At 56.9% G+C, this 6,313-nt stretch overlaps 1 long non-coding RNA gene across 1 annotated transcript; it reads left to right on the forward strand.

Annotated features, from left to right (window-relative positions):
• Nucleotides 1-4,147: 4,147 nt before the first annotated feature.
• LOC137465995 (uncharacterized) lies at nucleotides 4,148-5,104 on the forward strand. Its single transcript, XR_010994933.1, has 3 exons — nucleotides 4,148-4,265; nucleotides 4,405-4,523; nucleotides 4,677-5,104. It is a non-coding gene; the product is annotated as an uncharacterized lncRNA (long non-coding RNA).
• The last annotated feature ends 1,209 nt before the right edge of the window (nucleotides 5,105-6,313 follow it).

The following is a 6,313-nucleotide window of genomic DNA, read 5'->3' on the forward strand; positions in this document are numbered from 1 at the left end:
AAGAAAGACGCCATGGAGCAGGGCTGAGGCTGTCGCTCCACAGGGAAACCCACCATGGCACGGGGCTGGGGCTGTAACTGCTCAGGGAAACCCACCATGGAGCGGGGCTGGGGCTGTCCCCCTCAGGGAAACCCACCATGGAGCGGGGCTGAGGCTGTCGCTCCACAGGGAAACCCACCATGGAGCGTGGCTGGGGTTGTAACCGCTCAGAGAAACCCACCATGGAGCGGGGCTGGGGCTGTGACCCTCAGGGAAACCCACCATGGAGCGGGGCTGGGGCTGTAACCGCTCAGGGAAACCCACCATGGAGCGGGGCTGGGGCTGTAACCGCTCAGGGAAACCCACCATGGAGCGGGGCTGGGGCTGTAACCGCTCAGGGAAACCTGCCATGGCAGCCACCTCCAGAGGCTTTGATGTACTTGTTTCTTGGTTGAATGCCCATCAAAGACCAATCTAGCATCTTTGCAAAGGAGCATGACATGCAAGGCCATTTAAAATTGAGTCTGAACTAATTATCGAGCCTAATTAACAAAGATAAAGCCCGGGGCCGCTCCTGCCCCGGGGCGGCCAGCAGGAGCGACGGCTGGGACCTGCTGACAGCCCGGCATTGCTTGGCCCTCTTCAGTAGATCGAGAGAGTGGCACCACGAAGTAGCAAAATATTGCGCCTGATTTAAAACACCAGAGGGAAGCTGTAGAATTGAAAGCAAAATGAAGGCGTGTCAAAAGATAATAGGCGTGAAAGGGATGGCTGAAAACATATTGAATCCTAATCTTCACATTATTCTCATAAGTGTATCAGGAGAAACATGATGCTGAAAAAACCTACTAAAGGTTTTGCCATTGAAAAGGGTCACCTTCATCGTTTTGCAAGTATGTTAAACTCTTAAAAAGCAGTCGGGCATTCCTTTGTCCGGTGCTACCAATTTAATGATGAGATTTGGTACAGTGTTCCCTCCAGTACTCCACATCAAGGGAGCTGAGGGCTTAGATTCCAGGGAAGCCATGAGTTGGTAAAAGAAGTCCTCCCTTCTGTCCTAGTTCTGTAGTAAGTACTTGTCGCTGTTGAGGCAGGGACGGCAATGAAAATGACTCCTAGTTCAGAAGGCAAAGAATGATCCGAACTTCATTAACAGCTAGCGTTCCTCTTTTATAACCAGGATCGCTAAGGTGAGGTATGGCTGGTCTCAGAGTGAAAACCTTCCACACCACTGGTGCACTATGAGTAGCACACCGTGGTAGAAGATGCCTATAAACAAGATGAACAGAAGAGAGACAGTGGCTAGTTTACATGCCTCTTGGACTTTTCCCCAGGCTTAGCCTGGTAGAAATCTCTCTCCTTTTCTCTCTGACTGTTCTGAGAATATCTGTAAGTACTTAGTAAAAGAAGTCATCATTTTGCCAACAGGTGCTGATCCCTAATCCATCTGTTACACGTACATATTAAAGTACTGGCTTTTCACCAATATGAAAGTGGATGCTATATGTATAATGTTAAAGCAACGTTGCTATAAAGATATATATTTTATTTCTGCTATAAAATTAGCTTAGAGTAGTGAAATAGCGGATATAGTTACGCCTGTGGTAACTGAACTGCCTGCTTGCTTGGGATAACATCCAGTGAACGTATGATGAAGACCCCTGCTACTGACATGCCAACTGTCAGCACCTACCGTCTGTAGAAAGCATGGACCAAAGCCCAGGCGGAAGACGGTAATAAGAGCAGACTAGAACCACAGCCAAACCATGTGCATGCTCTAAAAGGGTGGACCCGAGGAGGAGCCAGGCTAAACACTCCTTGGAACATCTAAACTAGCTTGGGGGAAGGTTTAAATACGCAGAATTGCTTATACGATAGGCTGATGCAAAGAAAAGCTATGTAGAGGGGGTCTCCGAAAGAGCCGGGTGCGCTCTTGGCTGAATGCCAAGCAACCGGCCGTTAAATTTTGCTTAATTTTATATCCTATTGTCCTTTATTAAACTGCTACGTTTACCAGGAAAGTGAACCGCGTTTTTCACACATCTGTGCAGGTTTCCTGGACAGGCAATTTTTTAGTAGCAGGCTGTTGCAAAATACAACAAGCCGGCAAATTCGTACCAACACGTTCTGTTCTAGGGTAAAAACCAAAGCAACCACAGCAGACTGCACCATCTTCTCCACTTATCCTACTAGGAAATCCATGCAGATTTCAATCTGACCTTCACCTCGGGGCTCTGGGCCTGTGCTGCAGGCTCACCTGCCTCTCCCTTCCCAGAATCAGCGGAGGAACAGCCAGAGCAGACAGCGGTGTTCCTCGAGGCGACGACGGGAGGAGAAGGCGGACAGGAGCAGGGCTCACGCGGGGCTGAGCAGGGAGCAGTGCCCTCGTGGCCCTGGGCCTGTTCTGCAAACTCCCCACACTCCTCTTTCTCCCACAGAGAGAGAGGACCAGCACCTGGAGGAGACTGTGGCAGTTCTGGACAGGGACTCCCCGCCGACAGCTGCCATGCGCGACAGCAAGCAGGAGGGCCCTGGTGCCCGGCAGCCAGGTGAGGGCAAAGCCGCCCTCCCACAGCCTGGCCCAGGGACGCTTGTGGCTGCTCAGCCATGCCGTGGCTGGGAGCCTCCTTCCTCCCCAAGTGGGGCCCAGCTGGGCCGGGGGGCAGCTCCTGGGACACCCGTGCCCGCAATGGCCCCTGCTCTGCAAGGCCTCCGGCCCTGCCCATCAGCCAGGCAGGCAGGCAGGCAGGCAGGGACGGAGCAGCCCTTGGGGCCGATGCTGCTGCAGCCAAAGAGCCCCGCAGAGGTGCTCATGCCCGCCGCCATTGGCTCTGTCCCCTGCAGCCTGCGTGCTGTGTCGCCGTGCAGAGGCCGACCCGGACATCTGCGGCGACCAACTGGAGAAGTGCGGGCTCTGTGCCCACGCGTTCTGCCTGGTGAGTGGCTCTGGGTGCTCCCTCCACCATTGCAACGGGCAATTCCTGCCTCTCTCTCCTCATCTGCTCGTCCCCTTTGCTGCAGTTCTTTGCCACTCTACTTTCTCGTCAAGAGAACCGTCGTGTCGGACTCGTGGGGTTTCTTCCTCGAGATATCCAAATTGCAGTCTGGCGGGCGGCACAAAAGGTGAGCGCCTGACAAGAGCAGGGAGATTTGTGCCAGGCGAGGTTTGCCAGAGCTGAGCCCAGACACTTGGAATGAAAGGCCTGCCCTTCCGGCCGGCTGGGGGACAAAGTCTGGCTCCCGGCAGCTGCACCGAGGCTCTGGCACAGGAGGCTCCTCCACCAGACGGCTCTGTGGGCTGAGGCCCAGCAGTGGCCACATCCTACGCCCTGCCCGGAGCCGTGGGGCTGCCTGGGGAGGCCCCGAGGCTGCTGCTGATGGCGCTGCTTGGCTCTTTCCAGCGCTGCTGCGTCTGTGGCCAGAGCGGGGCAACCATCATGTGTTGCAAGGAGGACTGTGACAGATGGTTCCACCTGCCCTGTGCCAAGGAGGGCGGCTGTGTCAATGTATACGTTACCCCATACAGGTACCTCCTCGCCCCTTCTGGCCACCCCTGTGGAACGGTGTTGCATTTCTCACTTTGCCCATCCATTTTCCTCCAGCTCCTTCTGCCCTGAGCACCGTCCAGAGCAGGACGTGGAGGCGACTCCAGAGCCGGGCACCGACTGCCCCATCTGCATGGAGCCTGTGGAGGATAGAAAGACCTTCCGAACCCTGGTGTGCCCAGCGTGCAAAAGGGCCTGGTTCCACAGGGACTGCATCCAGGTAGGAGCCATCCCCTCAGCCCCGGGCCACAGCAGGTGCCCAGCGGCACCAGGGCCTTGCTCACCCTGCTTCTGTTTGCCCTGCAGGGACAGGCCATGCGCGCTGGTCTTTTTTCCCTCCGCTGCCCCCTGTGCAGGGACACGGGAGAATTTCTTGTACAAATGTTCATCGTGGGGATCCGAATCCCTTTCAGGTTGGTGTCCTTCTGCCTGGCTCCCAGGACAGGAGGTGCAAGTGCTGTGCTGTGCCAGGCCCTGCCCCAGCAGTCCTGGCCCTGCCCTGTCCCGTGAGTCTGGGCTTCAACTTCACGCAGGACTTGGAAAAGCGCTGGAGAAAGAGCAGGGACAACCTGTACCTCCATGAGGGCACGACATCAGAAACTCATCAGCTTTCCCTTTCTCCATCAGACTGCCAACATGGGAGGACAACGACGCCTTTGCGGATCTAGGAGAGCGGCACAGCAGGTGCAATGCCAGGGACTGCCTTTACCCGGGAGGCAGGGAGGAGGCAGAGGAAGAGGGGTAAGTTGGGGAGCTGCACCTGAGGCTCTGCAGGGTACGTGTGTCACTTCAAGGGCTCAAGGGGGAAAGAAAGAGAAGAACGTGTCTGGACAATCCTGTGCTGTGGACACGTTGTCCATGAGCCCCTTTGCCTCCTCAGGCCCTGGGAACTGCTCCTGTGCTCCTCCTGCGCTGCTGAGGGCACCCACAGGCGCTGCTCTGGCCTGAGAAACCGCATACAGAGCTGGGAGTGTGACAGCTGTGCTGGTCTCGGAACGGGTATGAGGCAAAGCAGCCGGTGCCCCTGGGCTGGGGACAGTGCCCAGGCCGGGCTGGGCAGAGCCCCTCTGCTCCTGAAGGGCTGGGGGTTCTGCTCTGGCCTGGCTTGCCTCGGGCCTGGGTGGTCTTTGACATTCCTGCTTGGCCTTACAGCTTCCAGGGATGAGTCAGAGCTCAGTGGCCCCAGCCGGATCAGACAGTCAGGACTGGAGCCTGCTCATGGCTCCCCAGAATCTGAGGCCATCAGCCCCAGCTCCCGCACCCCGGTGCCATCGGGGCTGGATCCCCAGTCTTCCTCTGCAGAGCCCAGCGGCCGCAGCAGCCAGCAACACACAGCATGGCAGCAGTCTCTGCCGTCTTCCTCGCTGGCCACCAGCAGCCCCAGCACATCAAGGTCAACGTACAACAACTCCCCTGACTCTGGGGACAGGGTCCATTCCAGACGTGCTGGGCCCGGCCGCAGGCGAACCCGCTCTCGCCAGCCAGGTCGGGCCCCAGATGGACCCGTCCGACTGAGGAGTCGCCGTGACAGGAGCAGCAGGACAACAACAAGGGCTGAGAGGCCCAGGCGAAGGGAGACACCTTCACGGGCATCCCCCGGACGCAGCCGCGCCCGCCAGCAAGGTCGGGCCCTAAGTGCACCTGTCCGCCCCAGGAGTCGCCGTGACAGGAGCAGCAGGACAAGACCAAGGACTGAGACGCCCGGGCGAAGGCAGACATCGCCACGGGCATCCCCCGGACGCAGCCGCGCCCACCAGCAAGGTCAGGCCCAGAGCCCACCTGTCCAGTCCAGGAGTCGCCGTGACATGAGCCACAGGACAGCAGCAAGCGCTGAGAGGCCCAGGCGAAGGCAAACATCGCCACGGGCATGCCCCGGACGCAGCCGCGCCCGCCAGCAAGGCCGGGCCCTAAGTGCACCTGCCTGCCCCAGGAGTCGCCGTGGCAGGAGCAGGAGGACAGCAGCCAGCGCTGAGAGGCCCAGGCGCAGGGGGACGCCGTCAGGGATGTCCCGCAGGAGCAACCGCTCCCGCCAGCGACGTCGGGCCTCACCTGGGACCTCCAACAGCAGCACCTAGTGTCGTCTTTTCTTTCTGGTCCGTCTGTTCGCTGCCGGAAGTGAAGGTGAGAACGGTCCGTACAGGGACCTTGAGATTTGCAGGTCTGTGAGCAAACCGAATTCGCTCTTGGCATTTCTACTGGCAGGAAAGTAGTCTTATGCTAAATACCTTGATTTCTGTCTCACCATGTATTAAGTGAAAAGTCACTTAAATGATGTGGCTAATTAAAAAGGACTCTTGTTCCTGCCTTTAGACTCCAACCTCAGATGCTTCCGCACTGCTTTCTCTTGAAAGTGAAGCACTCCTTGATGGGCTTGGATAGGGTTAGGGAGACATTCAGAGCAAGGTGGCTCTTAGGGAAGCTCTCTTGGAAAAGGATGTGTGCTGTCTTGCTATCCTTGAGCAATCTCATTCAGTAAAGCCAAAAGGAAGAAGAGAGAAGAGAGTGACACACTGCCTCAAGCGCCTGAAGAAATCGATCACTATATTGCTGCTGATTTCAAAGACTTGCTTGGACCTTGAAAGAACAAACCAGAAAAGACAGTGGAAATATCCTGGGACAAAGAGGATGCGCAGGACTCTGCCCCCGATGACCATTTGGGACCTTTGCCTGAGAATTAACTCAGGCCCTCGAGAAGAGCCTGCAACTTCGTAACTCCCCGGGAACAAAAGCGTTTTAGTGTGCCGGTGTGGATAACATCACGTGGTGTTGTCCAGTCAGCTAAACCACGA

The sequence above is a fragment of the Anomalospiza imberbis genome, unplaced genomic scaffold (assembly GCF_031753505.1).
Source record: "Anomalospiza imberbis isolate Cuckoo-Finch-1a 21T00152 unplaced genomic scaffold, ASM3175350v1 scaffold_126, whole genome shotgun sequence".
NCBI lineage: Eukaryota > Metazoa > Chordata > Aves > Passeriformes > Viduidae > Anomalospiza > Anomalospiza imberbis.